Source organism: Euprymna scolopes, chromosome 6 (genome assembly GCF_053919585.1).
Source record: "Euprymna scolopes isolate OS-2025 chromosome 6, ASM5391958v1, whole genome shotgun sequence".
In the NCBI taxonomy this organism is placed as follows: Eukaryota; Metazoa; Mollusca; class Cephalopoda; order Sepiida; family Sepiolidae; genus Euprymna; species Euprymna scolopes.
Window position 1 is genome coordinate 13752634 of NC_136487.1, and position 20156 is coordinate 13772789.

Genomic DNA, 20156 nt, shown 5'->3' on the forward strand with positions numbered 1-20156 from the left:
ATAACTCTGTCATTTTTTTTATTTCTGCGACCTCGCGTGGTTAGTTAATGTTACAGGGTTAGTTTGTAGAGGTTATATATCTAATGAATAGTTACACCCCTCAAAGTGATTAAGGGCCATGCAGTCGGAGCAGATTTGTGGGGAAGCTTGTTAGAAAAGCGTTAGTGCGGATTAAGACTTTTACCTTTAGGTTTTTGCATTGTTTTAACTTTATGTTAGTTTAGGTTCAGGATAACGTTATAGTTTCAGTAGGTATTAGGAATTGAGCTAAGAATTTTGCCCAGTCACTGTATATTTAGGTTTACGAAGGTTAAGGTGTAGGTGCAGTAAAGTAAGTCATGGCGTATTCCGTATGTATAATTAAGTAAATAGATATTTGGGCAAGTTTTCAGTAGATCCAAATAGATAGAAATTGTGTTAGTGTTTCTATTGAGGGGAGATAATTTCAGTTTTTATGGAGCGTTTTGCATGACAGGGAGTACGTGATTTGGTTTAGTATTGTTCGTCGCAAAATCATCTAGGAAGAGGCAATTGTTTTGTAATGAAGATCACTTTGCATCCGAGCGCATACTTTGGTTGGTAAGTACTAAACTGGATAGGAATGAACTCTAATGCATGTCAGAGGTAGAAATGTATAGATGCTTAGTGATGATTGTTAGGCGGTTAGCATGTGAAAAGTTAGGAGCTTGAGGCTAAGGATTCCACTACTAAGGCGTATGTATAATGTAGAGTTTCAAGGGTCGGGGTTATTAACTTACAGAATACAGTAAAGTTTCATTTGGATTTAGAGTTTACAGTATTGTTTTAGCTTGGGAGAAAGGAATAAAATCTTCCCTTCTTTCCCCTATTTTGCATGCAGGTTAGACATAGGATGTCGTCTTGGAGGTAAAGAGAAACAATTATTTCGTCGTGATTCGGAATTCATATTTATAGGCAGTCGTTAAGGTTGGGGACAAAACAATTGTATCTATTCAGAAAAAAGTCCTAGTGACGCAGCTAAGATCACTGTAGATTTCAGTTACAGGTTTAGTACAGTTAATTATAAGCTATATCCAGAGGTTTGGTAGAGAAATAAACAATGTCACTTTATAAATACTAGCGAGCATAAGGCAATTGTAGATATAAAGTATATTACTTAAATAAAGTTCTTCTGACTTCTACGGTAGAAAAAATAAATCCACGTTTGTGTTAATTTCGGAAAATTTATCCTGCCTAATGGTATTTTATCTCTAGCCTTAGTACAGAGCGTAGAATTATTTATAATTACAAAATCAAATAAGAAATTTAAAAAAGAAGAAATAACAAAGTTAGTATTTTTAGGACTAGGATGATTTAGGAAAATACTTAACTTGCTCCACGCACGAGATCACTTACGGTATCACGGTTAACCAAATTTGGAGGAGGGGGGGTGATTTCTTGGACCGGATATTGTGTGTGCTTGTTCTATTTTTATCTTCCGAATACTACGCACATGTATATGTTAATTTTACTTAAAAAATTTTTTTTTTACTTTAGTTTTTCTAGCTTCGAAGGTAGATAAAATAAATCCATGTTTGTGTTAATTTCGGAAAATTTATTCTGCCTACCTTATTATTATTATTATTATTATTATTAAATGTTCTCTTATTTAAGCTGGAAGAGAACGTGGTTGAGTTTTGGTTGGGGGGGAGGAAGAATTTAAAAGGCTAAGCAGAGAAAACAAGACAAATGCATATATAAATTAAAATACACATAATTACAAAATCAGATAAGAAATTTAAAAGAGAAGAAATGTGCAAATATTTTTTGCATAAAAGGCTACAATAGGTTAAAAGATGACAGGTAACAAGAAAAAGCTAAAATACTGCTGAAAAATACAATAAAAGCAAAACAAGAAACATAAAGAACTAAAACAAAAGATATTAACAACTGAAGAAAGACTAGAAATATATGTACAAATCTGAATAATAAAAAACGAAACAAGACTTTTGAAAATAATGAAAGTCAGCTTTACAAAAAAACGTAAATGAAAGAAGGATAAAAACAAAACAACTGATTCCAACAAAAAACTGTTTTTGACTCATAATGGGGGGGGTATGACACCAATTATATCGACGATCGCTTTTATAACCACAAGTTATAATAACCAACCAATGAAAAGCTTCCGAAGTTACTATAAAAATATCTAGTGTCTTGACCTGTTTTAAATCTAGGTTAGGTTTTTTATGCTAGTTGTATATATATATATATATATATATATATATATATATATATATATATATATATATATATATATATATATATATAATTATTTTCTACTATAATAATTAAATACTTACAGACACTAGTGTTTCATCCTTTCGGGAATCTTCAGTGCAGGGTGTCACGATTACTACCAGTCGAACGATTCGATATATATATATATATATATATATATATATATATATATATATATATATATATATATATATATATATATATATATATATATATATACATATATATATGGGGGCGTGAACGTGTGATATTTCAATTATATTTCACATTTTTCCACTTTTTTATAGACTAATCCTTAATTTATGAAGCTCAATATAATTACAGGGCATATAACAAACACATTACAAACGTATATATTCAAAATTTCATGATGTTGATGATCTTACAATTTATTTCTTGCTTTGTGTTGAAATTTATAATTCTTGACAGCGACTGTTTCATAGCGACTGTTTCATAGCGAAAAATCATTCATTTAATTATAATATCATTAAATGAATCTATTTTGCGCTTAACTCATCAGAAGAAACAGCAGCTATTAATCCACCAAAAGAAAAGAAAATGTTTTGGGGCACGATTACAAAATCCGACAATTAAAAGAGAAGTTGCAATTATCTTTTATTTTATCTTTTATTACGCCATTCTGAATTTTCAAGTAAATTCACTAACATTTAAATAATAAATAAATAAATTGCATTAATTTTGATATACACTACTAAAAATATTCTATTAAGTATTTTATTGATTTATTATTTATAATTAATCTATATCTATTCATTTAGATAATGTTAATAAATGTTATATATGCAACATATGTTTATATATTTATTAAATTTTATACGAAACTAATTACAAAATTTTCATATTCTATTTCCGGTTATACCAATTGTCGATTTTATCTGAATTTTATATCCATATATAATTCAGTTTTATTACTAAGCTAATTAAATTTATTACTACATAAATTATAATTTTTTTTATTGTAGTTTACTTATTTTCATTAATCTTAATTTTAATATAAAATTTCTCTTCGTAATATTTTATAGTTTTTAATTACAGTAAAAAGATAGATAATTCACTTTTAAATTTAAATGAGTTGTTTCCCTTTATTTAAACCTAGTTATATTAAAATATTTTTTATTATATTGAATGTTGTTGCCAATGTTATTGATAGAAAACTACTAAAATCTCGTTTGAAAATTATTTCCTTCGTTGTTCCGGTTCGATTTCAATGTCGAGAGTTCCTTCTGCCGACTATCTACGTATGTAAATAGAATATGTAAAAATTATAATGGAGCAGCACACTTTTGGGTTTCGTTAATGGTCTGACCTTAGAATTAAGAAATGTGGTTTGTTCGAATCATTTTTAAAGAACATAAAACCGCTCGTGCGGAGACAGGCTGTTAGATACAGTTGGGTGACATGCAGCGGTACTTTGAAGTGATACGCATTGCAGATGAACATAAATGTTAGACAGCTCTTCTTACCACAAGTCGCTTGGTTGAAAAGTTTGTTTACGGATTAATTTCCACTAATGTACTAGCAGTGTCAGAAACCGATCTTAAGAATGCGTGAAAAAAATTAAATAATTCGACCGCCTATCTTTACAAGCTTATAACTACTTGAGAAATGTAATTCAAACCCTAATATTTTTTTCAATTAAAAGAACAAAGACCAAATTAAAAACAAAACAACATGTTTAATATCAAATTATGCAATATTTGTTTTTTAAAACCGGTTTTCTTTTAAAAAGATTTGAAGAAAATCAACGAAATTTTACTTGTTTCGAGTATAAAAAATCGATATAAATTCAAAAGAAATCACTTACCTATAAAAAAATAATTCAATGTGTAGTTCCAGTCTTCATTGTTAAGAATATATCCATATTTATATTTTAAGTTCCATTTATTTTTTAAATAAAAGAATTTTTTAAAAGACTATTTGAAAAACGCGCTATTATGTAAGCATTTTTCGAAAACCCGGAAGTAGTGTTTTCTGCTTGTTTTGAACTACGGATAAACAGAAGGACGTAAAAAAAAAACAACGTACGCGTTAGCCGTTTAGCCTTGTCCTTGAAGAAATTTGTGTCTCCATAGTTAAAAACGAGTCACATTTTACTTATAAGTTTTTACCTTAAAAAAAAAAAAACAGTCGAAGAATTTTTTCTTTTCCCAAAGAAATACATGAGTTTTTGATTTAATATATTGCATTTAAGCTTTATGGAGTGAATTGTTTTTTAATATCTAAAAAAAAAACATTGAATGAAATAGAAATAATTTTCGTAATAAAACGAAACTTTCTGTGCAATATAAGAAGATTATATGGTTTTACTTAAAAAAAACAAAAAAAAAATCAACGTGGTTTAAAAAAAAGGTTTTATACTTTGGACTTTACAGGTAAATTTCCAAAAAACACTCCTTTTTTGTTTTAACTTACAATATATTATTTACTGATCTTTTATCTTCAAATTGTGATATATAAAACTTTGGTACATAAATTAATTATTTAAATTTTAATAGACATTTAAAAAAAATGCTTGTCTATTGTATTCAGTTTATTGGAAAGACCATAAAATTTCACATTGAACCTGAAAATATCGTAAAAATCGAACCAATAGAAAAATTTTGATAGATTTTTAAATTTTAAAAATTGAAATATATTTAACTCGTAAAATTCAGTTGATTTAATAACGTAAAAATGGCTGCATGAAGGCAAGCCGGAATTTTTTAAACACTTTTTTTTTAATAAAAAATAATATTTCTATTATTTTTAAACGACTTTAATAGTTTATTTTGGAAGTATATTCCATAAAGAAAATAAACAACCCACTTTAAACGGAGAAATTACGAGGTTTTTATAGTTTATTCGCAGTTTTGTGTTAGGGGTGTCAGAAATTTCCCCAAAATTCTGATATCCCTACTAATGTACCGTTAACATGAAAAGAGTAGAAGAAAAAATGATGGAGGAATATTATGGGATTTTTGCAAATCCTAATGCGCGCAAAGTCGAGTTAGCTACGTGGGACAGAGTAGAAATGCAGAAGATTTTACGATTGGCGGAGAGCGCATATATCGAAATTGATGTGTCGAATGAATGAATCATTAAGCAAATGCTGAGATTTTTTAATAGAGGGCCTAAAAGATCGAGAGTTTAAGATGTTCGTAATGAACCGCTTTAAAAGAAAAAAATTGTTTGCGCGGATCTCTTATCACTGAGTACGTGCCAAATGAATGCCGATGCTCAAAATGTATAAACATTTTGACCCCTCCTTTTACTTAAAACTCCACCAAAACCAGGAAATAAACCAATTTTAATGAAATTTTCAGCATTTAACAAACAAATCTTAGTGGAAATGTTTTATTTTGTTTAAACAAAAATACCTTTACTAAACTTATGGTTTTAGTAGTAAAAAAAATGCATGAATTTATTTTTGCCTTTTTTTTAAATGAAGCATCATAAATTATAACAATTAAAAAAATTATTTTTACAGGAACATTACGAAAAAGCCACTAAAGTCTGTATTAATGAATTCTATATAACTCAAAGAAAAATTGATTTCTCGAACTACTGATATTATCATTGGATTAAACATTGTTTATTTAATATTTGCACTAAAAAATTTGTAATTGCAAAAAATATTTCTACTTTTGTTTTTGAATTACAAGGTTTCCATAATTTTTATATGTAAGGTTTTAATATTTTCCTTGCTTGCATGAATGTAAAACTTTCGGTGTAACATAACTTTTATATAATCTTGAAAAAATATTTTTTTTTAATTTAAAAGCAGAAACAGAAAAATAATTAAATTAAAAAATGTTAAAAATTAGACAAACGTTCACGATAGGAATGTACGGATGCACATCTGGGAGAGAAAAAAAAAGAAAAACAGCACCCCCTACCTCCCTTTAACTACCTGGCGTCATTTTTCAGACATTCTCTCGACTGTCTGACATTTTGGACTTTCCTATAATATGTGACGAGGACTTTGTTTTCTTTCGGTTGAACGAAGCGAGAATCTCTCGCTTTTGAGGGCTAATTAAGCTATTTTTTGAACAAAGGTTTTTCTTTTATTTAATTCAATGTCTTAGGACTTTACTAATTATCTTCTAAATAGACCCAGAAAACTAATATTTATCTTTCAAGGGAGTTTTACAAGGAATTTATTTAACTTCAAAATTTTGCTGAATTAGTTAGCTCTCTGTGAAAACATGTGTCATGACTTTATTTTTCACGTGTACAAATATTTTTTTTTCCTTTTAGACGACGAACATCTGATAAGGTTATACGTACCATCTCATCAGGAAAAGTGTACTCGTGCAATACCATAATGACAATGGTCACATAAACGTAGATAAAATAGTTCACATAATCAAACAAATATTTCTGGTCGTGTTGACTTAAAGTTAAACGAATTCATAGGTGAATGTATTCCCTGTCAATCTAGGAATTTACAAACGTTGGCTTCTCAAATCAGTGAAAGCAGGAAAAAAGGGTCGAACTAAGAATTCTTCTTAGCAATCAGCGTTCTATTTGTTCCTTCTTCGTCGCCAACGTCGTAAATCTCTTTTCTTCCTCTTCCAAACTAACAGCAACCATCACATAAAAATGTCACTGCCATGGAACAAAAATCAAAACCGTTTTTTATACTGCCGCCTCGAAGCACGATAGCGCCTAAATTTGCATTTATCGTCTTATTTTTCGTATCGGATTGATTTCAGGTTTCTCTACAGTGCTTCGAGGACAGACAGGTGGAACTTTGTGCGTCCTCGGTACAAAACAGAAAAACACTCCGGAGAGAAAACAAGACCACACTCCTTTTTATCGACCAAGTGTTGGCCGATGGACGATTCTATCAGTTGAGATTTTCTGGTGGTAGGTTGATGATCTCGGATGAAACGGGGAACATGTTGGGCGATTCTGACCTGAAGACGCTGGGTCGTCTTGCCTATATAGACGGCACCACACCGACATTGAAATTTATGAATAATATTACTTGTTTGAGAGATAGGCAAGACATCCTTACGAAATGAGGGAAAGGCGGTTTTTTGTGGAAAAAACAATACGGAGCGATAGAGCACCAAAATTAGAAGACACCAGAGAGGAAATCTTATCGCAAATAAGTTGGCCTTCAGGTCCAATCCAGGGTAACTTAAGGTATACCGGAAATCTAAATGGACCGTATTTTGGTAGCTCAGAAAAGGATTGAATTTTTTTTATTAATAACTAAGTTAACTAATGGAGGTGGATATCCATTCATAATAAAAATCCTTTTAATGTTTTCAATTTCCACATCAATAAAAGGTGGGGAACAAATAGCAAGTGCCCGATGGGTTAAGTTTCTAATAAGATTAAGTTTCCTGGTTGTGGGTGCAAAAGAATCCCAACTGAGATAAAGATCAGTGAAAGTGGGTTTTCTATAAATAGATGTCATAAAGGAAAGCTCACGTTTAGAAACTAACACATCAAGGAAAGGAAGGGAGTTATCTTTTTCCACCTCCATCGTAATATATATATCCCTCCCTATGTGTATATGTATATGCATATATCTCTGCGTATATATGCTTCTTTGGTACTTTGCTCGCTGGTCGGTGAAACTTGCAATTCGTGCTAACATGCCTTATCGTTTATGCCGAAATGAAAGTGGTCCGTAAGGCAATGTAGTCAACGTAATATTATAATTAAATAAATAAAGGAATACGAAAAAATCAATTGTTGTGTTTTACAATCTAACGAAATAAATAAATGCATAAATAAATAGAAATATGTAAACGTAACGGAGACAGAAGTGAGTGTAAGAAAAGGCAAATTCACGTAGTTGTGTATTGTCTCAGGTGTCCATGGATGAATGCATGTAATATCATTATCAATGATTTAATTTAATATCAGAAAAGTCCAGCAATGAAAAGTTAATGTAGCTTATGAAGAAATAATAAATCTAGAGCAAAAGTTTTGTAAATGAACGAATGGATATGTAAAAAAAATGGTGGTGAATTGTAAGTGTCGAACCGTTTGTTTAATGGTGGAAGATGCGAATATCACAATATGAGAATGTATACCTAGCAGCCAATCAGGTGTGCCGAATTTCAGTAAGGGAGAAATTATTATCTATAAATAGGAATATGTAAAATTATTGTATGTGTTCATTTCGAATAATCAGTTAACAGCGGTTATAACCAAGCAGAGTAGGAATATGTAGAAATAGTGCCAGTGTCAAGTGAGAGCGGTGGAAGTACAGAATACTTAGAGAAAAAAATAGGAACTACTTACTCTAAAGATGGTGATATTGTGATTGTTGCTCCTCAGAATTAACATAAGATTTTATTATAGCGGCTAAATGTGTATATAATGTCGTTCTATAGTTACAAAATATAGCGGCTAATAGTTTAAACATAATACATGTGGAATCTGTTGTTGTAAACCTACAGTATTTTGGCCCAGAGAGGGAAAACTGCGACGTTTTTATTATATATAGGGATTATAATAAGAAATAAATAAATAAGAACATGGAATAGGATGCTATGTTTTATATTATTTAGAATTTAATTTAAACCTGATAACTATGAGTGAACAATATTGTTTTATTATGATCTAAAAATAACCTTAATATAAGAAAATAATGATTGGAATTGAATCTTTTATTGTAATAAAATAAATGTATTTTATAAATTGGAATAAGAAATATATGGAAAATGAATAATTTATTTTAAAATAAATATAAGAAGAATTATGACATATTTAAGTTTAGCAAAATTAGATAAATAAACTTACACATATTTGAAGCTAACTATTTGTCTGATTGCAATATTTAGACGTGTTCAATATTAGTTGAAAATAAAAATATTTAAATATTATAAATATAATAAAAAAGAAAATAGTAGGGTGGGAGAAGATAGAATATTAAGTTATTAATCATATATATATATATATATATATATATATATATATATATATATATATATATATATATATATATATATATATGGAAGTTTTAAAAGCCAAAAACAATGTGATGAAAGCCCGGAATCATGAGAGTAAAGAAAAGGAAAACAAACAAAAGTAGACGGGTATGTTTGAGTAGAGAAATGTCTAACTGTTTATTCGTCTATCATTGCTCACCTCAATGTATGATTATTTTATAACCAAGTTGCTGGTATGTCCAGTGTATGTAAAGTCCGTTGGTGGCATGGAACTTTGATTAATTTCGGGAGCGAGGGACCTCCCCTTTTCAATATATATATTTCAAAAGTTTTCATCATTACCGTCCTCTGTAACATCGCAGTCTTCCCCTTCCCATAGTTTTTCTACATTATTATTATTATCATTATTATTATTATTATTATTATTATCATAATCATCATCATCATTATCAACATTATTATTATCATTATTATTATTATTATTAGTGGTAGTAGTAGTAGTTGTAGTAGTTGTATTTATACTCACACGTTTTCACAGAGATCACCATCAGGGATTGGTTACTGATAATAACTTCCGTTTAAATGACAGCACATTTTGTTGTCATCTTAACAACTTGAATCGACGACGGGGGCAAACCTAAAATAACGTTATATCCATATACTCCACACATGGAAAAATGTTTGCTCAAATAAAACAACAACAACAACAACAAACTTTTGTTTGATTCTTCATGATCTTGTTTCAAACTTTCAACCTTGACCAAAAGTTTGAAAGAAACACCTGTTACAATGATATCTATAGTTGGTTTTAAATGTCAATGCATCTCTTTTTGATATTTGAAACGCAAAAAAAAAAATAAAGATAAAAATAAAAACAAAATGTATTGATTTGATATGAATTTTTCAAATCTCTATAAAAAAGCAATAGATATATGTATGTATAAATATTGGTCACATAACATTGAGATAAACAAGAAACTGTAATTATACACCGAGTAAAGTCTTGGAAAATGGTGGGATCCTTCTACCGCTCCAGAAGATATCTCACTACTGATGCAATTCTCTATCTGTATAAACGCCAAGTACGTCCAAGGATGGAGTACTGCTGCCACATCTGGGAGGGAGCTGCTAAAAACAGCCTATCCTGCCTTGACAGTGTACAAAATAGACTTCGTGGTTTATTACAGAAGAGACGTTGCGAGCCTGTCTTTGTTTTATTGCTATTTCCATGGCAGGTGCTCGTCTAAGCGCCAATTCCTCGTCCACTCTCGCCAATCTTTCACGAAAAACACCCGTCTGGCTGAAACTACTGTCAACAATTTCCCCCATTCTTTATCTGTGCCTAAATCCAAACGCAGATTCCATGAACAAAGCTTCTTTCTTAGAACTGCACGCCAGTGGAACTCTCTGCCGCTTGCCTGTTTCCCACCTGACTACAACATAAACAAACCGCCACCTTAAGTAAGACACTCTATCAAAACCCCTAATACTAATGATTACTACAATTGCTGTACACGCAATAACCCTTATCCCTGAGTGGCCTTCGGGCCTTGATAAGTGGCGACCTCCATGTAAAAAAGACATGAATAACGCGTAGTAGTATATTGGCAAATTGAAATACAAAATAGTTATTTCAATTGGCCGACATGTTTTTACTTCTTTCGGCGCATGCTCACATAACATTCATTTTTTTAAGTGTGTTAATATTTAGACTTTGTTACCTTTCTCAAAAAAAAAAAAAGACATCAGTAGAAAACGCGGCTGAAACGCGAAATGTTTTGGTTTCGATTCTAGCTGATGACATCAAGTCATTTTTAAAAAACGGACCCGAACTCTAATTAGGCCCAGTTTCTTAGTGTTTTGTCCGAATGAAATGAAACTTTGGTCATAACTAGTTTATTATATTCAAAACATCACATCAAAACACTAGGGTGTTTGACCTTTTTATTTCTTCGTTGACTGTAAAATGCTCATAAAAACAATTGAATGTCCTGTTTATATATATATAAGCCTGAAGAATGGATGAAATGCGGAATATTCAGTGTAGCTTAATCGCCATATATATTTTATAACTTACTAACTACCTGTACCTACGCATTGAGCACTTTTGAAGTAAATACTTAAAGTTTATGCATAAATTTATACTTTCGTATATTAATTTTATGTGAGTAAATGAAGTAGTTTATATATATATATATATATATATATATATATATATATATATATATATATATATATATATTATTTTATATATATTTTATTTTATTTTTGCTAGTTCATTTTCTTTGCATCTAAAAGCGTGTTTGAAAACAGTTTATCCGTTTATTCCATATTTTACATTTCAAGATGCTTCTACTTGCCGACACTTGGTCAACTTATAATTTAGCGTTCGCCCGCTTTTCCGTCTTAATAAATATAAAGGAAAACTAGAGTTCTACGTGCAATACCAGCTAGCGCGACCTTGATAACACAACATCATATATATATAGACTAGCGGGGCTACCCGGCGTTGCTCGGGACCGTATACACAATGAAAAAATTGAATTTGTTTTTTTAATATATTTATTATTCTTATGAGAGAGGAATTTTGTATGTTTATGTACCATTTGCTATTTCGAGCAAAAGATAACACAAAATCAGGGTTGTTTTTACTTTTACTTTTGAGGGAAAAAAATGGAAAGAAGGCCAACAAAACTTAACTCCTTTTCTGACGAGGGATTTTTAAATCCGAAATTAATTAGAATAAAAAAGAAAAGTAAATATCATTTTTGCATTTAAAAGCGTGTTCTAATCCAGTTTATCTGTTTATTCTATATTTTCCATTTCAAAATACTTCTACTGACACTTTGTTAATATATATCTATCATATAAAGCTGAACGTTTGTGTATGTGTGTGTGTCTGGTCACGAATAGGCTCCTATATGGTTGACTATTATAGAAAACTGATCACATATAAAGATGTATCGAGACACAGGAATGGGTATGTTTGATCTGGCATAATAATGATTCATTAAAATTGCGGGGTCTGCGTACGCGCGTGGTCCACAAAGTATGTAAATAAAAATTTAAAAATAAAAAAAAACGTTTACAAGGGTTTTTGATATAGATGTACATAATATTACTTTGATAAGTATGTGTTAACTTAAATAGGGATGTTATAATAAAATTGTGGGGTCTGCGTTCGCGCTTGGCCTCGATGGAATGGAAATAGGCACAAACTTTAATAAATACCTTTCATATCTATCTGCGTAAGTATACTTTGATAATTATGTTTCAGTTTGAAGAAATATGGTATAATCAAATTATGTGGTGTTCGTTCGCGCCTGGCCTCCATATAATGGAAATATGTCACAAAGTTTAGCAAGGTTTTTTAATATAGATCCACAGAATATTTTGATAAGGGTTTCAGCGTGAACAGGTATGGTATAATAAATTATGGGGTTTATCTATTTTATTTTTACTTTCATTATATTTTACTTTGGTTTTGATACCCCCAAATTCGAAGCTATCTCTTTACAACCCTTCCTTTTCATAACCTATCATACTTTCATAAATCAGAATCTATATTCTGTAGGCTGTTTTTGAACCCAGTCAACAATGGGTACTTTTGCTAGTATATATATATATATATATATATATATATATATATATATATATATATATATATATTAAAGTAAGATATATAAATTCATGACATTATTTTTTTAGTTCTATGTAATGCAATATCAAGAACATTTTTTTGCGTACGATCGTTTCTAAGGCGTTTATGATATAATATGATTACAATATGTCATAAATGTATTAACTTAAATTTTTGCAATATTATTAATATATATATCAATTCTCGCGCGAATGCACAGGACCCAAATTATTTTATGTTTATCTGATCTAAGTTCTAACTGACTGCACTTTCACTTTTGTCGACTGTAAATGTTTGTGTTTTAAATTTGTCTTTTTTTATTTTTTTAAATCTTATCTTGATTGTTCTCATTACGAATAAATATTTTTTTAATGAAACAAGTATAAATATGTTCATTATTTCCTTCTAAATATTTTTCTTTTTTGCATGATTTAAAAATATTGCATCTTATTTATGGCCCTCTGTCAATAATCTGAAACAAACTCTAGAGCAATGAATTATTAATGCAGTAAGGTAAATATTATATGCTAGATAAAATAGTGCTCAATTCTGTAGATGTGGCAGGTGCGTGCAATAAGGCAGTAGGTAAATTGGAAGTGTAGATGCTGAACCTAAATGTACTCAATAATCTAAAGACAGCTGATATGTATTATAATATCATGTTATTCTTATTAAGTCTTATGTTGATTTGTACAATGCTTAATAACCTAGATAGAATTTATATGAAAGCTGAGAGAGAGAGAGAGAGAGAGAGAGAGAGAGAGAGAATTCTGCATGAAATATTAAGTGGGAGAGCTCAGAAAACACAACCAATGGATCGGTTTAAGTGTATTTTCTGATATATATATATATATATATATATATATATATATATATATATATATATATATATATATATATATATATATATACTCCTATAAATTCGTTTTTCTTTTGTGGGTATTGATATTCATATTAAAACCCCTCTTTTCTATTTATATAAAAAGAAAATACAATTTTCATATATATGATTTGTGGAATTGCATTCACTAGCAAAAGATCTAGCTAAATTGCATATTCTTTTGAACATTCATTTAAATTAATTCTCTATTAAATTTTCGGATTTCTCATGGGATGATCATCTTTAGTTAACTAGTACGTGTAATTATATTCATGCATACATTCTGCATGATTTATACTTGCATAATATTTGCGTAAAAAATTTATAGTAAACACAAAATTGTTTCAATATTTATTTATGTATAAGTATATATATTTTTTAACCTATCTATCTATCTATCTATCTATCTATCAAAGTGAACGTATCTGTGTATCTGTGTGTCTGTGTATCGGTGTGTCTGTGCGTGCGTGCGTGTACTATTCCCTACGCAATAACTCTCTCAATTTTTAGTCTAGAGACTCGAAATTTGATATACAGGGTACTGAGATTTGAAAAAATCTTTTTGATACGTTTTCAGCCAGAAGTTTGGTTGGTAAGGCATAAAAGTTGAAACATTTGACCTTTGAGAACTCTACCAAACTCCTCCGACAATTTTGGGTCTAAACACTTGAAATTTTAGATATAGGTTCCTTGGACATGGATCTTACTTAATTACTTGATTCGAGACAAAAACAATAAATTTTAAGGGTTCATAATAGAGGAAAAAGTTAAAAAGAATTTGACTTTTGCAGTCTCTACCAAATTACTCAGACAATTTCTGGTCTAAACATTTTAAATTTTACATAAAGGGTATTCAGAGATAGGGCAAGCTTTTTAATCCGTTTGGCTTGAAAACTTTTAGTTACCAATATATAAATGTATGCATGTATGTAGGTTTGCATGTCTACATAAAACTGTCGATAGAGGCGACGGATTTTACCAAGATCAATATCGGTTTGAAGTTCGACCTTTCAGACGAAAAATATCGAAAAATTGGCTAAAAAATGATTATCTTCACCTTGACTTGGGAGTCGCATTTTTCACCGATTGTCTTGCCTTAATTTAAACCCACGTCACTTTCGGCTTGACGGTGGTCGTTACAGCAAAGGCGTCAGTTTTTTCTCCGTTCTTAACCCCCTTCGCGGTACGGGTTCGAGCCTGACTTCCTACAACCATTTTTTTTTTTTTTGCTCAACATACACATCAAACACCCAGGCAATTCCGGGCTGAAATGCTAGGATATCTATAAAAGTGAACGAGTCTGTGTGTTTGTGTGTCTGTTTACATTTCCCTACGCAATAACTGTCTACAGACTCGAAATTTGATATACAGGGTACTGAAATTTGGGGAAATATTTGTGATCAATTTTCGGCCAGAAATCTTGCTGTTAAGAGGTCAATGTTCAACGACGTGAACTTTGAGAAATCTACCAAACTCTTCCGCAAATTTTGGGTCTAAACACTTGAAATGTTAGATAAAGGTTCCTTGGACATGGATCTAACTTAATACCTTGATTTGAGTCCCAAACAATAAATGTTAAGGAGTCATAATAGGGGTCAAATTAAAAAAAAAATTACGGCTCCTTTTTTTTTTCTCAAAATACACATCCAAACACCCGGGCAATGCCGGACGTAAATGCTTGTATATCTATTAAAGTGAACGTGTCTGTGTATCTGTGTCTGTGTATCTGTGTGTCTGAGTGTTTGTGCGTGTACATTTCCCTACGCAATAATTCTATCAATTTTAAATCTATAGACTCGAAATTTGATATACAGAGTACTGAAATTTGGAGAAATATTTGTAATCCATTTTCGGCCAAAAATTTGGCTGTTAAGGGGCAAAAGTTCAACGATTTGGCCTTTGAGTACTCTACCAAACTCCTCTGACAATTTTGGGTCTAAACACTTGAAATTTTAGATATAGGTTCCTTGGACATGGATCTTACTTAATAACTTGATTCGAGGCAAAAACAATAAATGTTAAGGGTCATAATAGAGGTCAAAGTGAAAAAAGTTTGGACCTCAGCGGTTTGGCTGTTAAGGGGCAAAAGTTCAACGATTTGGCCTTTGAGTACTCTACCAAACTCCTCTGACAATTTTGGGTCTAAACACTTGAAATTTTAGATATAGGTTCCTTGGACATGGATCTTACTTAATAACTTGATTCGAGGCAAAAACAATAAATGTTAAGGGTCATAATAGAGGTCAAAGTGAAAAAAGTTTGGACCTCAGCGGTTTGTACCAAATTACTCAGACAATTTCTGGTCGAAACATTTGAGATTTGACATAAAGAGTATTCAGAGATATGGCAAGCTTTTTAATCCGTTTGGGTCGAAAATTTTTAGTTACCAATATATAAATGTATGTATGTATGTAGGTTTTCATGTTTGCCTAAAACTTTCGACAGAGGCAACGGATTTTACCAAGATCAGTATCGGTTTGAAGTCCGATCTTTCAGACGACAAATATCGAAAAATTGGCTAAAACCATTAATATCTTCACTTTAAATTAGGCAATTTTCTACAGGAGGGGGGCGGTTTTTCACCGATATTTTTAAAAGTCATCCTCTACTTTCGATAGCCTCGCCTTAATTTAAAAATAAGTCACTTCAGGTTTGGCGGTGGTCGTAACAGCAAAGATGTCAGTTTTTCCCGCTCTTTTCCTCCTTCGCGGTACGGGTTCGAGCCTGCCTTTCTACTACCACTTTTTTTGTTTTTTTTTTGTTTTGCTCAACATACACATCCAAACACCCGGGGAATGCCGGGCTGAAATGCTTGTATATCTATAAAATGAACGTGGCTTTGTGTGTGTCTCTGTGTGTCTGTGTACATTTCCCTACGCAATAACTCTATCAATTTTAAGTCTACAGACTCAAAATTTGATATACAGTGTACTAAGGTTTAAAAAAAATGTTTGTGATCGGTTTTGGTTAGACATTTTGCTGTTAACGGATAAAAGTTTTATGATTTGACTTTTGAGAACTCTACCAAACTCCCCCTCTCATTTGGGGTCTAAACACTTGAAATTTTAGATATCAATACATTGGACATAACTTAATAACTCTATTTTCGTCGAACACAATTAATATCAAGGGATCATAATAGGGTCAAAATTAACAAAATTGACCGCTTTTGTTTTTTTGCTCAACATACATCTCCAAACGCCCGAGCAACGCTAGTATATATATATATATATATATATATATATATATATATATATATATATATATATATATATATATATATATATAGTCTGGTTATTATACAAATATTATTTGTTATAAATGTGCATACTTGATTTCAGTGGAGTCCCAATACGCAGGCAACACTTGATCAGGCCAAAAAGAAATTGATATTGAAACGGTTGTCGAAATTACATTGTTTTATTTTTATAAGATATTTGAGTGCGATCTACATTCTGGTGAGAATTGGTGTGTATACTTTGTGAATGTGAGCAGTAGTATTTTTTGGAGGTGTGGTAAGGGGGAATTCTGTTTTCTGTGTTTGAGTTGTCATTAGTATGAAGATGTAATGCGATTTTGTTTTAGATTGGCGGTTATTTATTCACCTTGATTTAAAATTTCCCATATCTTAGGTTGTTTATACACCCCCCAACACACACACACACACACACACACACACACACATATATATATATATATATATATATATATATATATATATATATATATATATATATATATATTAGATTTTTCTTATATAAGACAATAAAATTGGAAATGAAAACAAAATTTTTCACTATTTTGTAACGTGAACAAATTCATGTAAATAAATCTACGAAAAGTAGAAAAAAATAATAATTGGAAACAAATAAATGAGAAAATCACCCACCTTCACTATTTGTTTGTCAGTGTTTTTGCTGTCGAATTTGTTTAGAAAAAAAACTTTCACGTCGATGATAAAGTGAAGTAACGAATCGATATTTGTTTAAGAACGTTGCTCGATTGGTCGACTTTTCAAACTGAGATTTATTGATCTGCACGAATTTTTCAAAAGAATCAGACCTTGCTACAAAAATGCCGTTAAGACCAGCAGAAAGAAAACGTAGATTTATAAATGTTAAAATAAAGGTTCGTGGAAAAATTCTTGGCGGGTTGAACTGCTTTCCTCTGAAGGAGAGAGTGTCAAGGGAATATAAAACTCGTAGGCGGTTCCCAGTCACATGTATATTCCGGCTATGGTAGATGACGACGTTTTGTATGTTTTTTTTTTTTGCAAGATATCGACGTCTCCTTACATAGGGCGCCTTGTATTCGCAAATGGTTACCCATTTCGTACTGACTAGACTCGATATTGCTTACATTCGAGGAGTCGTTGTGTAAACGTGATTATTTTATTTAGCATTATGAATGTTGCTTCTTATTTTTACCATTTTTTTTATTTGTCATATTTGGAACTCTCACTTTGAAACCATCTCAAAATATCCTGCAATTCTTCTGATTTGCAAAATTGCACAAAATATGCACTTATAAATGTATCAGATATGTTTTTATCAAATACTGTAACCGCATAACGCACAAACACATCTGTGCACGTTACAAATAATTCTTGAAACAGTTGAAAAAGCTTCATATCAGATTCATACTAATCCTAACCCTAAATCGACTTCATTACTAGATTAAACACAGCATTATTTTCTCTTATTACTGACTTTACAGACTGTAGGATGTGTTTTCCAGTTAAACGCCGCCCGGAGCATTCTAATGTAAATTCCATCTAACTTTTAAGTTTTTTTTTTTTTACTAAGAGTCCATGCTGGTGAACCATAAAGCAGCATCGTCTCCACTACGGTACTAAAAATGTTTTTCCTAATCTGTTTCGAGGGGACAGATTTCCATATAGCTTTCAGCCAATAAATGCACCCAAAGCCTGGGCTATTTTGACGTGGACGTCTTTTCGGTGGATGTGATGTGGCTGCCGAGTTATTCGAGGTCATCTACTTCGTTGAGTTGTGTTCTGTCTAGTGTTTCAATTGGGCTGGTTTGGTGGAATGGCATATATTTTGGTTTAGTTGCGTTTGTATGCTATCCAATCATAACAGCTGACTCTTCTAGGATATGTAGCAACTTTTGTACATTAGTATTGTTATTAGCTAACAAAGCAAGATCATCAGCGTAATCGATATCGGTAATCTTTGATGAATAGCGTCTGTTTTTTGCTGAATACAATGTTAGGCCATATTTTTCATTTTGATCAACAAAGTCTTTCAGTAAGTAATCGAGACAGATCTCCAATAAGAATTGAGCCAGAGTGTCATCTTGTAATACGCCAGCTTTTATGTCACACAAGTCGGTGTCGTCGTCCGGAGAGCGCGCCATGGCTTTAGTATTCTAATATAAGATCATTATGACTGAAATATTTCTTCAGGAATACCATATCATTGGCTTCATATGTCAATAAAATATGTTTCATCCTTTCTTTGTGAACCGAATCAAAATATTTTTTTAAAAATCTACAAACAGAAGTGTTGCCAGTCGTTGTTTTGACTCCTTCAATAATTCCTCTAATTCTTCTAAAACTTCTAATAATTCTAACAGTCAAAATTTGACTGATTGTTGAGCGGCTTTTTTTCTGAACCCATTTTGATTTCTTTTGATCATCTCTTCTATTCCAAGTTGTATTGAGAAGCACCCCGTTGTACATTTTAGCAGCTATTGGTGTAAGTGAGATGCTTCTATAATTATTTATCTGACTGAAATCTCATTTATTTGGGAAGGGCAGCACGCAATTTTCAGTCCATGACTTACTCGTATTGACCTTGTATACTTCGTTACAATAATATAGCATAAGGTCATTAAATTTGCCAGTTTTCCATACTTCAGCTGGAATTTTGTCAAGACTGGCTGCTTTCATGTTTTTATCATAGTTTCCTCCAAATTATTTCCGATTCATTTTCAGTGAATAACCCGGTTTTCATTGCTAATAGTTTTATTATATCGGGATGTTTGTAGTGTCATGTCGCGTATGGAAAGAAACCCTGCATTCATCTCTGGTGGGCATTCCCGACATCATATTCCTGTGGATGAAGCTGATGGTCTACTTGTGTTGCATGATGGTAGCTATGTATATCCACTTTGTCTAGCACCTCTCACCCTAAACTGGCTGCTTTCTTGATTTTTTTTCATCATATTTTTCTTAAAATTATTTCCAGTTCATTTTAGTGAATTGCCCTGTTATTTTTTTATTGCTAACTGGTATTTACGATTACTTTGGATGGAAAACACAAAATAGAATGGCCTCTTTGCCGAGTAGATTTTGAAAATGACTTACTTCCATTTCTTCAAACGCTCGTCTTGACTGTTTCCTTTGATCTTGACCTTAACGATGATTTTCATCTGTCATCAGTTCTATTCTAAAACATAATATACTTATTGTCGACGACGACTTCGATGCACAGTAAGGCACAAA